At 48.7% G+C, this 21,387-nt stretch overlaps 1 protein-coding gene across 2 annotated transcripts in view; it reads right to left on the bottom strand.

The window, feature by feature from the left end:
• CDK17 (cyclin dependent kinase 17) overlaps positions 1 to 21,387 on the bottom strand; it is a 136,527-nt gene that overhangs the window by 71,368 nt on the left and 43,772 nt on the right. For both annotated transcript variants that reach the window (XM_078598656.1, XM_078598655.1), the window contains exon 2: positions 9,034 to 9,136. The gene's annotated coding sequence lies outside the window, so the exon portion shown is untranslated. The remainder of the gene's footprint in view (positions 1 to 9,033; positions 9,137 to 21,387) is intronic.

Genomic DNA, 21,387 nt, shown 5'->3' on the forward strand with positions numbered 1-21,387 from the left:
AATGTGATGGCTGGAACTGCTTCGCTTTGGTGAGGCGTGTAATGTTAGCTGGTATTCATGATGTTGCTACTCGCAACTGCTTTTCCAGGTTTGCTCATAGATTTATTGAATTTCGAGTCCTGCCTGCGGTTGCCTTGGCAGGGCCAGACCAAATTATTTCACGGGCCTTATACGGCCCGTGGGCTGGACGTTCCCCACCCCTGACCTAGATAGACCCTAAGGCACCTGTGATATACATCGCCCAAGCAGAACAATACTGTGTGGGTGCCTGTGTTGAGAACTACAATGACAAACAAGACGGGGTTAATCGTCAAACACTGCACGTCCAGCGCGTGTTAACGTGCTCTCAGACAAGCGATGGGAAGAGATAATCCTCATTTGCGGTGCCAAGCCAGTGACGGAAATGCCATAGTCACCATTGCCTGCTCAGGAAAACCACTGGTGACTTAGCTCAAAGTGGTTCCCATTTTAACCTCCGCAGACAAATAATGTTCTGAGCTGACAAATGATGGTTTGAGCTGACACCAAACTGAGATTTGAAAGCTTGTGATTTCAAGAGCTCCGTGATCGGCGCAAATTTGGTCGGCTAAATATACGGGCAGTGTATATCGTTACAATTAAGTATATGTCACTTAAAATGTATACTGTACATACAGAGAACTCGACACGTCCGTCAAGAAGAATCGTGTCTAATGTCATTATTAATTTCGAGTTTTCTTCTTCCTGTGGGGGGTGACCTCAAATCCGTCGTTGACAAAAACTCGACAAAGAACCCGGAATGAGTTGAGATGAAAGGCCGATGAGTGTTCAAAGATTATAGCTGTCATTTTATTAAAAAACGCCCTAAATTCATTTCAAAAGATAATTCACGCATTAATTAATGTCAATGGAAGTCAGTTTGAACATTTGTTCAAACATATCCCATAACACTTGTGATTAGTAAAATATATATATATGAGAACCCTATGTGGCATGACTTTTGAAGCACCCTTGTATATCACTGCAAATGTAAACTGTTTTCATATTACAACAACAACAAACTCAGCACATTCATCAAGAAGAATGCCTTAGGAGTAACAATATACAATATATAACAGGTGACGTTCCAGGTAATGGCTTCATATAAATATATATTCCTTCTAAGGCCACAACGTTATTAACGAACCAGCTTGTTTGCCCGTCCAAGGGCCGGTGTATCTTGTAGCAAATCTGAAATATTCAATAGAAAAATTGTTCAGCTCATGGTTATTAATGAGAAAGGTGCCCCATGTGGAGTGACGTCACCCGCTCATGATTATTAATGAGGGGAGGGGTGCGGCATGTGGAGTGCGCGACCTTCTTGTGCGTAAGTGTAAATTTCCACGCGGGCATGAATATTAAAGAAGGGGGTGGGGGCTCTTTTGCAGTGACGTCACACACAGATGTAGCACTGTGCTGCGTAGATTTATTTTTACCATCACTTTCTGTAAAGAAACGTCACATTTGAAGCGACTTTGTGTAATAACTTATTTTATTCGGCTCGACCTTCCTCTGCGTTAGCGTAAAAATCCACCCACTCATGAATATTAATAAGGGGGGGGGGCTCATGTGGTGTGACGTCACGCGGGGGGTGGGCCTCATGTGGAGTGACGTCACGCGCGGGACGGACAGACATTTCTGGGTGATTATAGCAGGCAATGTTTCGTTCTTAATCTATGCAACTTTTTTTTATTTGACCAGGTAAGGCTCACCGAGCTCAACAAAGTGGCTTGTAACATGTATATTTACAGCAGCCAAATTCTCGAAAAGCACGTTGATTATTATAAATGTGAAGGGAAAAACCGGAGAAGTTGGAGAAAAATCCACGTGACCACGGTGAGAACATGCAAACTCCAAATATACAGCAGCAGGCGTCAGGGTCGGGATCGAACCCAGGCGAGGTAGTTCACATCTCGCCACCGTGGCGCCCAAAATTTATTTCTGCTTGTGCACAACTGTGTGGAAATAAGAGTTGTCATGAATACTTCATTAAAGACTTAAAACAACAAGGGACCGTGTTACAAATAACTTATTCAGTGAATTTGATTTATAAAAAATCTCGCCAAATCTCAACGATTATCCTTTGCCGGCTACTCCCGCCGCTTTGCATCAAAGGCTTAGAGGTCTGCTTAGCAACTGTGACCTGCAGAAATGTTTGATGAAAATGTGCTTAAAGCCCAGCAGCTCCTATTAAAGAAAAAGCGAAATTAATTAATAAATTGAATTAAATGTACAGATGATTATCCTAATCATGTCAAGCACGTGGACTTTTGTGATAACTCTATTAACTTCCAAGCGCTTGTGGCTCAGTCTCAGTCTCATAAGTCTCACGTTCTCCCAAACATAAACATCAGCATGTGTCGTTGTGGAGAATGAACGCAAGGAAACGAAATGTTTATCGTGTTACGTATAATATTATTTATATTCGTATTAATATAATTTAGTGCCCAACTAGGACCCATACCTAACAGGGGGTGTTTCTTTGCTCATAAAGATCTGGCAGTCGACCAGCATTGGTCCGAGCGAGGCCGACTCTGAGGATGAGATGTTCAATGCCAAAACGGTCCAGCGTTTAGTTGCGCCAAACCAATGCTCCCGAAATGATGCACTCCAAGAAGCATGGCATGGAACAACTTTTGTTTATTTTCAGACGGAATCACCAAGCTAAGGCTGATGGTTTATGCATTTGTTTGCTTGTCAATTTTTCTTTCTCACATTCTACGGCGTCTCTTTGAAATACTTGGCCTCGGCGGTCGACGTGATCAAATCAAGCGCCGCCACCGCAACTTAAAAATCTTTTACGCGGGGCACGACGGTTGTGATGAGGCGAGGGCGGAGGAGACTGGGTGGGGAGGCAGAGTGCACTGGATTGGGAGCTGAGCTGATGGGGGGAGGAGGAGGCTTGCAAGCCAAACGGAGAGAACCCACCATGTGAGATGTCTCTGGATAAGAGCCCAGGAGCGGCCTTTTGTTTACGGGACACGGGAGGAGTGGGGATGTGGCACGGAGCCAACGGAGCAGTGTCCCTGGGACAGACAAAACAAACGCGAGCAAAGGGGCCGGCTGAGCCAGAATTCAGTGACCACTAAGGGAGAGAGAGTGTGAGAGAGTGGCTAGGGAGAGTGGGAGAGAGGGAGAGAGAGAGTGGCTAAGGAGAGTGGGAGAGAGAGAGAGAAAGAGTGTGAGAGAGCGGCTAGGGAGAGTGGGAGAGAGAGAGTGAGAGAGCGGCTAGGGAGAGTGGGAGAGAGAGAGAGGGAGAGCATTATCCAGACGTGACTCATTTGGGCACTACGTCATCCAATTGCATCATCTTGTTTATAGGCACAAAAGCGGCCGGGGAGAGAGGAAAGAGCGCGAGAGAAAGAGAAGAAGGGGGGGGATACAAAAAAGCCACTTAACACGTACACAGGCGTAGGGGGACGGACGATACGGGGCTCCCAACAACGGGGGCATTCATTTAAACAGCGCGTACAGAAGCGTACGTGTTCAAATGCATTCGCCGAGTAAACGTATGCATTTTTAATCATTCATAACCGACTGGAATGTGTATTTTGGCAAAGGTGAAAAACAGGTCAAGGTGTTATCCTGCTGAAATCAGGAATGAGTGGTTTTCACTTTCTTTCGGGGGGTGTGGTGGAAAATTACACATTCCTATAGCCAAGGCCAAGTCAATCCATAAGAGGGAGCAGCCAAGAGATGATGGTCTGGCCTGGTGACCACAGCGATCAGTCCGTTTAAACAATCCAGAACGTGAATAAAAGTTCCACAACCGTGATTTTTCGACTTGTTGCCACTTTCGTCTTCTAAATTACACCGCTTGTGTATCTGTTCTAAAGTGGGCAGGGTTAACTCCTCAGGGTAAAATACTCAAGGTTAACGCCTCAAGGATAACGCCTCAAAGTTAACTCCTCAAAAGGCCTTTCTAAAAAATTCCCACTGAGCTAGTCGGACCGGACATCCACTCCTGTCACTTTCCCCCACTAGGTGGTACTCATTTTATCTCACCTAGAGGGATGATTGCTTGAGTTGACCCCCCCCCCCCCACTAGGATTTGAACTCGCAGCATTCTGATTGGATGTCGGACCGCTGCATCTCAACGCTAGAATTATGCAACAAATAACCATCGCACAAATTCTGGCGGTTCAGTGTCCTCGTCCGCCTGCTAACGCCTGCGTGATAACTGTGCTACAGTGGTGTTTATAAAGTCCAGTGGCGCCAGTAACAAGGAGGTTCTTGCCTGCATAACAACATACATCCAAAGTTTGACAATTACCTGAAACGAATTCACAAACAAAGTGGAACTTGTCCCAACAAAGCCACAGCATAGTTGCTCAGGTCTACATTGTATAGCTAAACGGGAGAGGCAAAGGCGCAGCGCTGCAAGTGCTTGCTCACGTCACTGCTGCCAAAAAGGCCCTCCCGTGACCGGGAACTCTAGCAACGGAAGAGGTGTCAAACAGTCCTGCAGGTCGGAGTTACACACACTTTACCCCACCACACACAACCTGCCGGATCGACCAACTCCTTTACAAAACACACATACAGTAAACCTTGGATTGCGAGCATAATTCGTTCCAGAAACGTGTTTGTAATCCAAAGCAATCGTATATCAAAGCACTCGTATATTAGTTGTGATCACGTGACGCTCGACAGACAAAGCGTATACACGTACTACTCGTATTGCAAGACCTCGCTCGTTTATCAAATTAATATTTATTTAAAAAATTTGCTCGTCTTGCAAAACACTCGCAGACCAAGTTACTCGCAATCCAAGGTTTTACTGTACATATAATGAATGCTTGGTGGGGCCCCTCACCTGGTTACATGAAACTGAAACAACAAAATAACTGTACGGCATGCGATTACTTTGGGTGATAGCGAGATCGTTCCACTTGAGGCTCAGCGACCAGGGCCCCAACCGCAGAATGCTGGTAGCACGCCGCATAACTCACCAATGTGCCCTTGGTTAATATAGCGCAAGGAACAAAAAAACTCCCCTCATGGCCGACGGTCTGCCTTAGCTTCGCAGCGGGATAATTTTCAATTTACACCAAATGCTGATAATCCTCGACTAGCCCTTATTAGGCTCAGCTCCTAACAACCCGTCGCTCGTAAGTACATCCCCATCCAGCAGATACTTGCCTTCTACATTTGAGATGCTGCAGCAACAACCTTTACTCGTGTCCTCGCAACGCTAGTGAGTACGGCGCGCGTGCTCTGATTGTAAGCGCCGTCGCGAGCTCGGGTGTTCTTCACCATCACCTATGCCCCCCCCTCAACCACCGGTTTTTGCCATACGCTTGAGCAGCGACATGTTCCACTCGACATTAGGAATGGCTGTTTTGACACCGCAGTGTACGACCACAGTGGGAGCATGGGGCGAAAGAGCCTTCAGGGTTACAAACATGAAGCCGAATGTTTCCTTGCTCATAGCGAGCATTTGACAATGCTCTAATGTCGACGCATTTATATTTACGTGATCTAACCCAAAAAACCTCCATTATGGATATTGGTCGTGAAAGCCTCCATGTTAAAATACTCAAGTAAACTGTGAATCCCGATACAGGAGTGAAAACTCCACATCCCTATGGTAGGAACCAGTGCATCCATAGCACGTATATAGTTTTAGAAGGATAGGTATGTGTATATAAATATGAAACTATTATTATAATCATCATCATCAATTCCCTCACTGTGGAATAATCTTTTAAAAAATACCATTCTTACAAACGCTGGCCTCCTAATGGAAAACTTGTTGAATTACGTCGACGTATAAGACAGCCAGGTTGACGTTTAAAAACTCCCCGTGCCATTGCTGACAAAGCATTTGAATAAATACTCTCGCTCCCACACCGAAGTAATGCATCAAAAATGTATCCACATGCCACTGGTCTCAGCGCCAGAGCTAAGACTCGTGGCATGTGGGTGGTGGGGGGGGTGTTGACTCAGTCCATCATCCCTCCGGGTCGCTAAAAAGAGTACCACTTTGTGGGGAAGTCAATAACGGTTTGGCATATGGACAGACTCGGCTCCTCGTAGAAATGTAATTTCCACCACTGGCTCAGGGCTACGATCCAGAAACGAGTGTCGCCTCGATGCTCACTTGCGCAGGAAAACACTCCCGGAGGTACGAGGAAGTCACCGTGCCTACAACCCACCTTCCTCTTCCATCATCCTCGCCAAGCGCATGTTCGCTTCATCAATCGCACCGTTGGCAGACAGGCGATAACATGCGCCCCGATTGGTCGATCGCACGGATCACTCCGGAGCTGGGCTTTCCCACCACAAGGCTCGAGTCTCGGTAAGGAGGGGTGGGGGGGGGGTAGGCGAAGATTAAACGGATGAGAGCCGTCAAGCCGTGGGTGAAACAGTGCGGAGGAATGTAAGGGCCCGAGTTGATAAGAGCACTACACAGCGCACCTTTGTCACATTCCCACAAACGTACATCTATCTAAAACAAAAAACTATACTTTTTTATTTTACAAGCTAAGGCCCACTGAGCTATACAGCTCTTTTTCAGAAGCGACCTGGCCACAAATGATAGCTCAACGAAGTGGCTGATCATCGCGTGGGAATGTATGGCAGACAAAAACTCTGAACACGTGTTGATACTAAATGTGGAGGGAAAAACTGGAGCACCTGGAGAAAAATCCAAGCGACCACGGTGAGAACAGGCAAACTCCAAATAAACAGGCATCGTCAGGGCCAGGATCAATCCCATGACCTCCTGCATACCAGGCGAGGGAGCTAACATCTCGCCACCGTGTGCGTCTCTCAGCAGCCCGGACCTTCGTGTGTTCCCGCTGGACCAGTCACTACACTGTCTCAGCTAGTCCCCGTGGCTCTATCGCAATAACAACAAAATTCAGCAGTTGAAAAGGAAGGGTTATAACAAAAAACAATTGCTATTTGAATTTTAATTTCTTAAACACGGCAGCGTATTTAAATTGATCAAGCGCATGAGCAGTTATCATTTTTGTAGCGCTACGAACTTCCCCCTGCACTAGCCGGGAGGTGCCATGTCGGTGCATCTGACTCGCAATGCTCAGATGAGTAGAGGCAGTGACCATCTCCTGTTTTCCATAATAAAGCTTTTTTTTAGTTAGGTCGCAGCCAATTAGTACGGTTTGGCACGTAAACAAAATGTGCCAATTAGTTTACTACTTCAGCCCACCGTGTGTTGGAGAGTGAACACACAGCTGTGTCGGGTGATGGCGGGTTTAACGACACATTTATATTTATGAGATCCAACCCACAAAAAAAACATTATTACGGAGAATATTGGTCGCAAAAGCCTACGTGTTAAAATATCTCCTGTTTACCGCCCTGAGCCAGTGGTGGAAATTCCACATTCCTGTGGTGGGGGAAAGTCTATCCATAGGACAACCACTGGTGATGGTCTGAGTGAGCGCCTGCCCCAACCAGGAATTGAACTCGCAGACTTCAGCTTGCGAGCCGCGGAGCCACCTGGAGGCTTCAAATTTAAAATCCCATTTGAGGTTCACTCAACTCATCGTTCCTCAAAAACTGCTGCAGTTACTACGTTTTGGGAAGTCACGGCAGCTATGGCCCTGGCACAAGAATAGAATATCGACTCTCCGCCACTTGTTCAGAGCCGCGACTGCCCTCCCCGCTCGCTGTGGTGCCAAGCATTGACACAACGTGAGCAAACATTACCCACAATGGGCATGCAGGTTCACTCCGCAGGTACAAAACACGACTACAAAACGAGCTCTTTTGATGCAATCAACAGGCAATGGGGGATAAATGCAGCCACATTCTTGTCGTGTCCCCTTGCAAGTAACCGGCCACGTCAGCCATGTCTGGGGAAACCAAAGCTGCAGCTAGCTGGCCGAATTGTCACGATACCGGCCAACACGTGGCCACAGTTACACCTCCCGCCCAGGCCTCAGTTCTCCAAGGCTGCAGGGCCAGCGCTCCGTGTTGTTCTTCAGCTCAATGTCGAAGGACAATCCTGCGTCTGAAAGCGACGTCTTGCATAATTTAGCCACATCACACAATATCGACGTCGTCTGTTTACAGGAGACCCATATTTCAGATGACCAGGCGGGGCGTTTCCAGACAGCTGGGTATGACCTTGTCTGATACTGACTTTACCCAGAATATGGCCGTGCAATGAATGTGAAATGTGAACTGGTTGGCGTCGAGCCGCTGCCACCCTCTCTTGCCTGCGATGCAGGACGCATTGGCGCGCTTATACTGTCTGCAATGTATACAAGCAGCCGCCATAAAAAGTGGGGGGATACGCAGCAGCCAGGTGGAATCAGGAATATTCACCGGACCTCTGCTGGGCCAGCGCAGCTCACGGCCATCAAATGCCAGCGTCGTGCAGCGTTCCGAACAACTGCCCCAGGAGTCGGCACCGCCCATCGTTTGTCCACATCGGACCACAGCTACCCATCATCAGGAGCACCTGAAAAACCCGCTGGAAATTCCGCAAGGCACAGTGGACAGACCTGCGCCGGTAGAGCGTAGCATCGTCTGCATCCCGAGCACCGTCTCAATAGTGTGAAGCGTACCCGCGCTTTATGAGGGCACTGACAAAAAGCAGCCACCAAAGACCACAACCGCGTGGTGTTTATTCCATCTATACCCCATGCCTCGATGCTGAGTGTGCCGAGCTACTTTGACAATGTGAACAGTCTGGTGACCCGGAGGCAGCGTCACATCTGATTGACAGGCTCGACATCGTGCGGCGTTCCCGTTGGGAGGAACTAATCAGCAATGCAGATGCACTTCCGCGGCCGTCTGGAATGCTCTTCCTCCCGATTTTAGGAAGCTACTGGAGCTACACACTTTTAAATTTAGATTTAAAACTAATTTCTTTAGAACTGATTGTTGTGCTTAGCTTGGTGTCCTTTCCCTCCGCACCTCCGATGAGCACGGTTGGCTACGTACGGTACAAAAGAAATTCAAAATACATACATACACACGTACAAACCCTTCACCGACAATACCTTGGCAGCAAAACGATTAGAACGTGAAGATCCGCACCTGCTCGACGTGAGTGGCGGCAGCGGCAACGGACCACGACGGGGTGAGAGCTCTTGCCTCTGCGTCCTTCATTCACCTCGCTCGCTGCACCTCAGGGGTCGTCCTGCCACAGACGCAACAGCAGCAGGCAGCAGCAGCAGCAGCAGGGAAGGAACCAAGTTTTAATGAGGACAAACTCTTGCACCGAACACGGAGGAACTCATTATAGCATCGTGAATGACCCGACGCAGAAGATCCCTGACCTAGATCTTCCATGAAGGTTACGGGCAGCTACCCTAAAAAAAAACGCATTCGCACGAAAACCACGGCAGCAACAACAGCTGAAGCTTGATGATGCACAGTGTGGGGGCGACCGCTGCCAACACCCAGAACAGAAGCGTGGGACGTAAAGTGACTCAATGCCCGACTTGGTCGTCGCAGCAACACAATCCGCACAACTCCTGACGCAAATATCTGGCTCAACCGCCACAATGTAAAAAGTATAGTTGTTGCTCTACATCAACATCAGCCAAATTAAGACGATCGCTATCATACAAATATTAACAGTAAATATTGGCCCACTTACGAAGCATACAAGACCCAGGCAGCACATGCAGCCAATAAGTGTGTGCCAAGCATTTTCACGACCGCCCATCGGCCTCGATGCAGCGAGACTCGGGTTCAACTGGAAAGCCGGGCCCTAATTCCTGCGCTTGAGCACGAAGCCACTACCACCACCGACAGCCTGGGTTTGAATCAGGAGAGCTGGCCTTGAATAAGCCAGGTCACCTAAGCGCAGGCATCTGATATGCCCATGGAAGCAACAATGTTATTCCTGTAATATTCTGTTCATGAAAGCACCGTAAAATATACATTGATTTAAAGCTGCTGAAACATGTATGTACGGAGTGTTCAGTTTTCTAAGTAAAAAATAAAATCTCCGTAGTTAATGAAGCTTCCGACAAGCCTGACTGCACGCACAGATAAGCGCCGATGCATTAGGAGAAACTCTTAAGACCGCGAAATGAAAATCTCAACCACTTAACCCTCTGCGAGTTGGGCGTTCTGTTGCGCGAGCGAGGACATGCGTACATGTGGCACGTTGAAAAATAGCCGCCGATGGAAAATATCGATGTTGGAGACACGTTGCCATTTTACAATGCTTTAAGCCAAGACCTGAAGAAAATCACTTATTGATCTGGCTCTGCGCGTTCGTTTGTCTGAAGTCGATCAAATACATCAACGGACGCTCAAAAATCCCCCTTTATTAAATCTCACAAGAACCCGCTCACAAGTAATTGGTGAATGTTGAAATAATTCAAGAGATTTCATTAAGGCATCTCGCTCGGATACTGCTCATCACTTTGGGCTGAACAGACCGTGAATGGAAATTTCACATTTCTAATGGTGGGTGCAAGTCCCCCTCTAGAGGACAACCAATGTTGAGTTTGGCAAAAAGTGGTACTTATTTTATCAACCCTTTGGGAAGGTGATGATCTGCACTTATGACCACCTGACCGATTTTACCGCTATGCCCGCAGCACCACCCAACCGCAAAGTACAGTACAACGTCGCATATCCGACCATCACACATTCACCCTGACCAATTAACCGCCCACATCCGGTGCAGTAATTGTGCCTGGTGCCACTGTCATTTCCAACAGACGTTCCCATAACCGACATCGTTCATACATTCACCTATACCTCAGACCCCCAGCGAGTCGGATGCGTGATGTTGTCCCGTAGCAATCGTGCGATGAGTGTTCTGTGCTCCTGAGATGATGCAAGGGTCGGTGGATTTTTGCACGCTTCCGAGACTTCGAACCCCACCGGGCAGCCGGGGGTCCACGGAGGTGGCAATGCAATCCGGCGCGTTCATGAAGCCACGAACCCAAGCGAGTTGGACGTGCGACATTGTCCCGTAGCAAGTGGCAGTGAAAAACCGCTGAGTTCATAAATCCGCGGGTGCAGACCTTCCAGCATCGTCGCATTTGTACGCAACGGATTTTGTCGTGCCGGTAACAGAGGAGTGTGCTCACTTGCACTGAGCACGCACCTCTGTGGAAGGGGGGAAATATCCCAATGTGGGGCGGGGGGGGGGGTGAAGGCTTCTAAGGCCCTCCTTAGAAGCCTTCACACCAAGGGAGGCCTCCCTAAATAATTACAGTAGTTCCTCGGTTTACGATGCCCATCGATTCACGATATTCCGATGAATGATCCGCCTCCCATAGGATCCCCCCATTGTTTCTATGAACGATAAATGTTCGATTTACGATATCATACGGCCGCCAATTTTGGCCAATCGGAGCGCTCCTAAGTGGACTCAGCAGACCTTAGCCAATCCGCGACGCCCTTTTGAAAGGAGACTCTCCTTCCAAAAATAACGTTCTCCCACCCCAACTTCTTCATGAACCCCTAACGTATAAATATTTAATTGCTGCTCTATTTCTGCACCTTTTTATGCTCTGTTTATTCATTATTTATCCATGTTTCTATTAATATCGATGCTTCAATATGTTCTTATAACGTTTATTAAAATTGCGTGTTTAAATATTATAAACTATTGTTTTTAGGTTGAAAAAGGTTGACTTCCGATCGTCTTGGAACAAATTAAGCCTTTAACATGCGTTTCCTATATTCGATTAACGATAATTTCAATTAACGATGGTTCTCATGGAAACAAATTAATACCGTTAACCGAGGGACCCACTGTACTTTTAAATATCCTTTCTTGAGAGAGTCCACCATTGCTCACAGTAAGAATACGTCAGAGCATGCACGAAGGTGTCTCCACTTTACACGTCAATGCAATCTCATTTTTTATTAATTTTTTTGTTTCTTGTAAAGCATCGCAAAACTTTACCGTTTTTTCACATTTTTCATTTGATTTGCCAAAGGCTGAGATTTTTTGATTTGACGTTTTATGTTTTTTTGCGACTTGCCACCAATTTAACAAAAGTGCCGCCGCCGTTCGGGGTAAACAAACAAAAAGGCTCCGTGGCCTCCTGGTGCGATGTGAACAAGAATGTCACTAACGAGGTTCAACGACCAAAACGGTTTTCATCGGGAGCGATGTTTTTCAGCAACGTTCCTAATGCATGGAAACCATTGTCTGGTTACATTATTCCAAGTATAGTCAGCAGGGGACTGCCCCGCACAAAAAAAATCGTACGGCTCTTTCCTGACTCTATAGGCAAGGGACATCCATGAACATGTGGTATATTGAACGGTTATATGAATGCGAAGAATAAATGTCCTTCTGGAAATCCATCAGTCAGCAAAACCTCTCAGGAAGGTATAATTTCAACCGCTTGGGAAGTCCTTCCGCAGGCCTTTTATTACCACACTGCTTGGCGCATGCCAATAAAGTCAAATTTTTAATTAAAAATTTAGCCTGCATATTTCAACAAGGCCAAATATCTGGAAAAACACATATCTAGAGAGCCTAATTTTTTTTTTACGCGATCGCTGGTGATGGAGATGAGACCACCAGCACACGTTACCGCTGCAAAGTGCGGCCGCATAACGGGGCGGCTGACTGGATTTTGCAATCCACGTTTCTCGGCGGTGCCGACTACTAGGCGCTTCGACATGGGGGAATTATCGAGCCCCCCTCCGCGGATTCGCTCAGCAACTTCTGCAACGTCCCGATAATTATCACACACGTGCCAATGCCGCAGCTTAATCGCAAAAGCCGGCAGCCTCGTTGTTTGCAATGACACCCGCCTACACTGTCTGGATGGACGACATGCAAATTAGGCGACTTACCATAAGGCTCGCCGACGACAGTTAAACACGCGAAAAATTGCTCCGTCAAGTTGAGTAATTGCCATCGCAAAAAACATTTGCACCCCAGGGTCTCTCGGCGATAAGGCTGCCGATCATTTTATTTTCCCATCACTGAAAGGCACGTCCATTTCAGGGGCATTTCGCGTCGCAATTAATTTCATTGGCCGAAGCGGCAAATCACACTCGATACTCAACGAGCGACCCCAGCCGCCAGTGATGGCCAAACGACGCTATCGCAAACCGGCATGACAAAACGTGTGGCGCAGCGAAGGATTTATTAAGAAGGATGGCTTAATGGAAGGATTACGTTCAAAGCCGAGCGTGCGGTTTACCGCTCCCATAATAGATGTTAGCGCGGTCACATCTGCATGAGCGCTGAGGGGCTGGCGGAGGCAAGTCGCGGGATTTAAGCCCCCACGATGCTGCCTCCACCGCGTTATCTGCAGCGCAACGAATGCACCGAACCGTGAACCTCGTCTGAGGGATAGAAAAAAGCCAGAACGCAGGCAGAACCGTGGGTCCCCCATCCCGCTCGCGTGACCCGCACACGTGAGCGAGCGAGCAGCATCGCAGGCCTCCCGAGCGTGGACTTGGACCAAATCAATCCTCGCAGAGGTCTCTGTCACAACGCGGCTGCGACACCGTAGCCAGACGAGGCCCCTTCACGCGACTCTCCTCTACATAGCGCCGGCCGAGCGATCTGTTGATCGCGGTTGACTGCGCGTGTTACCCAGGCCTGCATCTTTAGCGAATGTCACCGGCTCAGCGGGCTATATTTAACATGGAACATCACTCCTACGCCGTGGCGGCGGGGGGCAGAGTTCCCATTGTATCGCTAATTGCAGAGGAAAAGCAAAGGCATACTTCAAGGTTGTTTGTTGCCGAGGGAATGACATTCCTGCTGCCACTTACCAAGCCCCGGCGCCACGCTCTCCCCCCCGTTCCTCAATCACACAAAGCCCTCCAGAAGATCGATACACAAGCGTCAATTCTCCACATGGTCCGGCACGCACGCAGTACATGCACACCAATGGTGTACATTACCTTTTGGCGGCGGCGTGTTTGCCACCTGTTGCGGAGGTTCAAACGGTTCGAATCTGGCAGCCGCCTTAATTGTTACTGCCGAGTGGATTAACCATAAAAATACTACGCGCCGCCCGCTTCACAGTTGACGTGGAAGATCCCGTGGTGTCATTTCCAGGAGTAGGCCACTGTGCAAGTCCAAATTTCCCAATGTATGTAGAACTTCTTTCGCGCCGTACGTAGCCAACCGTGCAAATCGAAGGTGCCAAGTTAAAAAGCTACCTGCAAATTACTCAATTTATGCACAGCAGCAATCTATGCCCTTTACTGGCAGACGAATAGTCATTTACAGGCCAGGTGACAGTCACCAGCTGTCCCTGGTGTTCGAGATGAGATGATGTTCAGTTCTCCGAGACTCGCTTGGGTATACAAGGCGCTATACCAAAAATCATTATCGCTGTTGTTGGGTGCAGTGCTTCTCCGCAAGCGCGTATCAAGGCGAACCACCGCAGGTGAGAGCAGGTTGTGAGCCCAGCCGATTTCGGCTCCCCTCTGGGGATATATAGAATACACCGGGGTATCGTGTTTGAGGACGTGTTGGCTTAGGAAAGGCCCAGGGCTAGGTGGAGATGCCATTTCTGCCGGCGACGCCGTACGTATCCTGCTCGACACGCCGTCATCCACCGGCACGCGAAGCCGTGCATTTCTCCGAGCTGCGTCGCACCAGTTCCCCCCGCGTGCGACGAGCTGCCCTTATAACCAGCCGCGTTCACTGCTGGGAGATTGGGGCAAGGCGGTGGCGCGCAGACGGTTCGATCTCTCCATCGCGCGCACCGTCCCTGTTGAGCAGGCGGGGGTCGGGGGGGGGGGGTAACGGGATTAGCCGGTGCAGCAGAGGGCCTTGTATAAACGGGCCGCGCCCCACACGGCCGGGGATCGGTGCTCCGGCACAGGTTTTTCCGAAATACCGGCCCCCCACCACACCCACCCCCACACCTCTGCGCTGCCTTTTCAATCGGCCAGCAGCAGCACACCACCTCATCAATGGTGATTTACCTTTGTTGGTAAAAGCGAGAGCAATGGTGGGAATTTAAGAGCGGCAGTAAAAAAGGGCAAAAACCCCAGGGCCTGCCCAGGACACGCTGCTGCTTGCGGGACGATGTCGCTCGGCTGGCCTGAGAACGCCTGGGAATTCCCCAGGGAGAACTAGAGTCTGTGTATAGTAGTGTATAGTGTAGTGTATAGTGTAGTTTATAGCAGTGTATAGTGTAGTGTATAGTAATGTAGTGCTGGAGTCTGTCACCAGGGAAAGGAAGGTCTGGACCGTCCGACTCAACATGCCACCGCCGCGAACCTCATCGGCACAAACGAACCGACTAATGGAATGGAACGGACGTAACAAGGCCATTATCTTACAATGAGCTTAATATGTACTGAACGTTGTAATGCACGCAAGCGACTTCCAGACGAACATGCCACAAAAGCAGGCAGTAGAGATAAAGACAACAAAGGGACTATGCTGAAAATTCCACAGGATGCCATTAAAATGAATTTCCACCGCTGGCTCAAGGCCCCCAGTTGAGACTGGGACCGCCAATGCTCATTTGAGCAATGAGACACCGAGCACTGCCTTGGTGTAGACCAGGAGGATGGAAAAAAACCTGCGGCTCTATAAGGACTGCTTCGTGTCTTTATTTATTAAGCACCGCAGTCTCGTATTCGCCGCGGTGGTGCATTGCAGCTCATGAAATATTGAGGGTTGTTTTTTCTTTTTTACCAAATTCTAAAAAAAAAGTCTCTTCTTGTGATTTTGGTTTCCCACCCCCACGGTGTAGACCCTCGTTTAAGCCGACTGACGGATGCCAAATCCAATTGTGGTAGTCTCATAGGTCGCATAGCTTCATAAACCCGTCGAAACATTTAATCAATAGCAGGGGCCCGTGGTGTACAGTGAACTCTACAACTATTATTCGCTCGATCTCTCCGGCGTTATCTTTCTGCTCCAGAGGGCCATTGCCTGAAACGTCACCTATTGACACACTCTTTCCCTCTTCAGGACGGTGTTTTCGACGAACATGCGGCGTTTTTGTCGACAGAAATCCTGGCTACTCTCAGCTATTTCTTGCCATGGTCAATGTGCAGAGCCCTGAAGTGAACCCATGTGAGAGATGATGACAGCACAACGCAAAAAGAGAACAAACGCTACGCCGACTAACCGTAAGACGTTAGTGCTTGTAGAACAGCAACAAAACCCCTCACAAATCTTACACAAGCACAGCCCAAAAAGCACGGCACACAGTACAGTATTTTGTTTTTGAAGGTATTTTAAAAATGCCACCGCAGAGCGGGTTGGTGGCATTTGAGGAAGGAATTTTTGTGGAGAATACTGGCAACAGGGTGACTCGTGTGAGCGCGCGTCCGCACGTGTGTTTGCGTGCTTGTGCGTGCGTGTGGGGAGCGGTGGTGTAGCGGTTAGCGCGCTGCGCTATGAACCTGGCGACCCGGGTTCGATTCCCACTCACGGCCAACACCAGTGAGGATTATCTTAATCGATCCTGGGCCTCCCCTAGGTCGACTCGGCCTGAAATGAGTACCTGGTGTGATGTGTAAACATCGCCGCTAGGGAGACAAAGGCGTCCGGGCGTGGTGTTGGCCACCCACCCCCTCGTGTGCCGTGCCGGCCTTTATAGGTGCTCACTAACAGCACTTGCCCCTACAGTCTGTCAAGGCTATACGGGGGATCTTTGTCTTTATCTTTGTTGTGCATGTGTTTGCAGAGGCAGCCAAGGGGGAGAAAGCAGAGCCTGCCAGAGAACCGGCCACCACCGTAAGCGCCATACCTCCCTTCGCTGGCCAAACTGGCAAAAAAGAATGGGAGCTGTCAAGCGACGGAGCATCAGAATGGAGCCGGCGAGAAATCACCCCCAAGTGAGGAGCTCGCGCCTGAGTTCCAATTCCAAGTGGCTCACATGGCGGAGCCTAAACAGACCAAAGAGAGTCGGTTTCGGCAGACGCAACGTCTCGCATGAAATCATTCGACGGCGGGGGGGGGGGGGACTTTGACGCAACCTGACCAATGCGCTCGTCAGGAGAAGCAAACCGTGGATCATCTTCCCTGAGAAGCCCTGCAGCGCCACAAGGGCACTCATCATGATTTGGCAATGCCAACCACCTGAAGCGGTGACCCTGTGCGGAATATCGGGGGGAAAGACCACCGCTATAGGTTGGACAGGAGGCACGATGAAGAAGAACCGTGAATGCCACTCGCGTTCGGCAATCCTTGCCGGGAGAAGGAGCTCTAACGTGGTCGTTGGGAAGCTCAGGGAGGTGAAACCGAGCAAGGGCAGCGAGCTGGCGCTGCTGCTGGGTTTTAATTCAGGCGGCTGTCATGAGATTAAACTGGGTTCTCAAGTGTGGCGAGAGTTGATGGTTTCTGCCTGGTCATGGATTCACGCACAATTCATTAGTCACTTAATTCTGCGCATTCCAGGTCTTGTAATGAGTGAATAAATATAAATTAGGTTGGTGTGAATGTCATGTGTGCTCAATACCTCGCGATATGCCGCCCATGGAGAGTTCCGTGATGCCATGTGCACAATTCTCATACGACTGGGAGATAATAATAATAAAATATTTACACGTTGGATATGAACACATAGGGGAAATAAATAACGACCTCTGTGATAACATTGCCAAGCCCTTCCGTGTGATCGAGCCGTTGGCAGCGGTACACACAAGTGCAGACAACAACAACAACAACTCAGACGACCGTGGACACTCACTGCCATGAAGAAGCCTCCAGTGCCTGGAACGTCGCCAACAGTATCATTGTTTTCTCTTTAGGGGAGTGTTATTGACAAACGCGTCGAATTTGTGTTATTTGCAATAACATTATCTGCTGCGAACCGAGTGAGGTTTATCTTCACAGTAGCTCTAATGTGCGCTTCTTTCATTTACTCTCTCACTCGCTTAATCTATATACAATGTTTTATTTTAAAAGTTAAGGCCAACCGAGCTATGTAGCTCTTTTTCAGAAGCGGCTTTGCCACAAATGATAGCTCAACGAAGTGGATTATCGCGTGGAAATTTACAGCAGGCAAATACTCTGAACGCGTTTGATTCTAAATGTGGAGGAAAAAACTGGAGAGGGCCCGGAGAAAAATCCACGCAAACTTCACATATGCAGGCGCCAGGGTCGGGATCGAACCCACGGCCTCCTGTACACACCAGGCGAGGTAGTTAACATCCCACCACCGTCACGTGAAATCTCCACGCAAACGGGGCATTCACACTTCTCTTCCGCTTTCTGCGTTTGTCTGCAACAACCTTCCTATAAACTGCGAATGCGCGCGACGCATCCCGCTGTTCCAATTCCAGAATAGGCGCCTATCCTGCATCTCCATTGGGTGGCCCCGAAGCCAGTGGTGGAAATTACCCATGACTATGATAGTGGGTCAGTCTATCCAATGATTAACCGCTGCACACTCTTCTGCTGCCCCTCATAGTCTGGAACTCTCTTCACCCCAAGCCTCCCGTGGTGTTGACTCCCTGCCCCCCCCCTCTTCAAGTGCAGGCTCAGGGCCTTCATTTGTTTCTCCTGCCCGTGACTTCACTTGCCTCCCATCAACAAAATAAACACGGCCTACATTGCTCCAGCTCGCAGTGTCCCCAACTAGGTGGGGCAGCGGTGAGCCCAATTTACCCTCCCCCCTCTTCGAAAACCCAGGGGACGCAGAGTTTTGGGGACTTATGTCTGTGGAGTTTCTGTACCCCCCCACCCGCCGCCGCCTTTCCCACGTTCGCGGTTTGTGCTCCGTTACCGGTCTTGTGTTGGAAAACGATAATAAAAAACATTTACAAAAAAGAAAGATATAAAACACTCCCAGTGTTTCTGCGCAGTGTGTGGATAACCAGCGGTCGGTCGAATGTAGGACGCTGGATAAATATAAAAGTGCCGTGCAGAGTGGCACCGTCGTCATCACCATTCATTATTTATACCGTTAAGCCTCCTGAGCGCTGCCTCTCAAGGTGCCAGAAGAAGGGAGGATTTGAGATAATTACTTGGCGACGAAGTATTTTGTACGTACGTAAGTTGAACTTATGTCGCACCGTAAGTAGCCAACCGCGCTAATCGGATGTGTGGGGGAAGTGATTGGAGAACATTGACAACTAAACTTTTTTATGTTACCAGGTAAGGCCCACTGAGCTGTATACAATGCTCAAAAACAACACAGTACTGACAACAAATGATAATAAGCCAAATGGAGAAGCTAAACTGTGCTCAAAGCTACTCTCTTTCTTTTGTCCACTTCATTAGAGTTATTTTCAAGATCTAGATATCTACAAATAATGTATTTAATTTCATCTTACATTGATCAACGTCTGGTGCATTACGAATATTTCTGGGCGAGCTGATCTACAACGCTTTGTGCCAAACATCAAATACCACTTCGGCAATTCAGGAATATTCTTAATGTTGGCGCTACGCCTCTCTAAATCAAATTAACGCCAAACCGCTCGCGCGTTCCGAGATTCAGCTGTGAACGGGACACTCACCCTGCGACTGGTAGTAGCCTCGGAACAGGAAAAGGTTTTAATTGCCTTTGTGCCGCCAGCAATGAGTCACTGCGATTAAAAACTGGAACTTTTTAATTCAGCTAGAAGTGGTCATTATGTTAACGTGGGTAAAAAAAAAATCCCGCTCGACTCAATAATTACGACAAACAGAAACTCTTGGCATTTCCGCAAAGCGTCCGGATCGTGTTGATTATACGAGTAACGATTGTGCCAAACCCCTATATTTAAGAAGCACAAGCACCACAGCGGGTGAAGGAACCAGCCGAGCGGTGAGAGTGCGTGCCGAGCCGATTCACAACGGTCCGTGGGTTCAAACGCCCGCGGCCGGCCGGTGGGAGAGCGCATCACCAAAGCGCGCCGCAGGGGGTACGTGAAAGATCACGCGAACGCCTCCCACGCGGGAAGAAAAAAATAGAAAATCGTGCAACGAAGACGCGAGGGCGCATTGATTGGGTCATCGGAGTCGGAGTCGTTAGGCTCACGGAGGCTGTGCGCGGTGTCACGGTTAGCGCACCGGACCTGGAATACAGTGGTAGCCCACTTCGATCTCCTGGCGCAGGAGCTGAAATAATGGTGCAAGTTTTTTTTTTGTATCCTTCTGCCTGTCCCACACCATGGCACACGGTTGGCTACGTCGGTGAGAAAGAAGGTCAACATACATGCGGCTGTATAAATGGGCACACACCAGAAGCTAGCAACTCTGCAGGTCACGTATGGAGGTCGAAAGTGTGGGAATTTCCACCTCTTTAAAGACAAACAATTTACAAAAATGCTACTAAAACTATTTTTATTTTACCAGGTAAGGCCCACTGAGCTATATAGCTCCTTTTCAGAAACGACCTGGCCACAAATGATAGCTCAACGAAGTGGCTTATCACGTGGACATGTATAGCAGCAGCAAAATACTCTAAACGCATGTTTCTAAATGTCGAGGGGCGAACCGGAGGACTCGGAGAAAAATCCACGCAACCACGGGGAGAGAGAGACACGCAAACTCCACACATACAGCAGCAGGCGTCAGGGTCAGGATCGAATCCACAACCTCCTGTATACCAGGTGAGGTAGTTAACATATCCTCAACACCGTAGTGCCAGACATCTGGCCGGGATGGATGAGTAGACCAAATACCCTCTAGAGGGCGCTCTGTAGGGCTTCCCCTAGTGGAGACACTTCCGCAAGGAGTGCCGTGCGCAAGCAATTGCACGGCTGCGCCTTTAGCTTTCCTCATGCTCACGAGACACGCTTTGGGTGGTGCCGGTAATAATCTATCGTTTAATACTCGAGGGAAGTAGGGAATGTAACAAACGCACACCTGGTGTATCAGTTTTGTAGATAGTTAATTGGAAAATGTTAATACTCGAGTGACCATGTATTCACACCGGCCACGTGGATCGTGTGGCCTGATGCAGGCCTGATGCTGTGTCTTACAGATATTCAGAACAAATGTCTTGCCATCAAGTATGCATTGCTTACGTGCAACGCTTATGTAGCTATGAGTGCATTCGTGCTGGAGAAGAAACCTCACAAATAACGCGACTGGCATGGACATTTTTTGTGAAAATAATAACAAGTTTACGTAATTATAATTGAGCACTCTTTAGTATCGGAGCCATTATTATAGTGCCAAGGCCATCACTTGGGTTGTCATCCCAGACAGCGCAGGAATTACCACTTGTGTTCGGGTGGCAAGAATGAATTTATACTGAGGTCTGGTGCTGGTGTTACCGTGTTTTGATACACCTAGTGCTGACAGAGAAATATGTTTAGGCTTGGTCTGTTGAAAAGGTAAAGGTAGCAGCCCCAGCTAATACAAAGGCACTGTGTTTCACAGCCAAGGAAAGTCTGGCTGCAGGGGACAGTGTCGCCATGTGGTTTGACCCAAAGTGCCCGAAGAACAACCACACACACGAGGAGAGACTCCACGAAAATGGCTCAATAACCAGAAAGGGACTTGCGTAGAGTCTTTTAGAAGCCTTGTGTTGCCAT

The sequence above is a fragment of the Lampetra planeri genome, chromosome 11, assembly GCF_965212315.1.
Source record: "Lampetra planeri chromosome 11, kcLamPlan1.2.h2, whole genome shotgun sequence".
Taxonomy (NCBI): domain Eukaryota; kingdom Metazoa; phylum Chordata; class Hyperoartia; order Petromyzontiformes; family Petromyzontidae; genus Lampetra; species Lampetra planeri.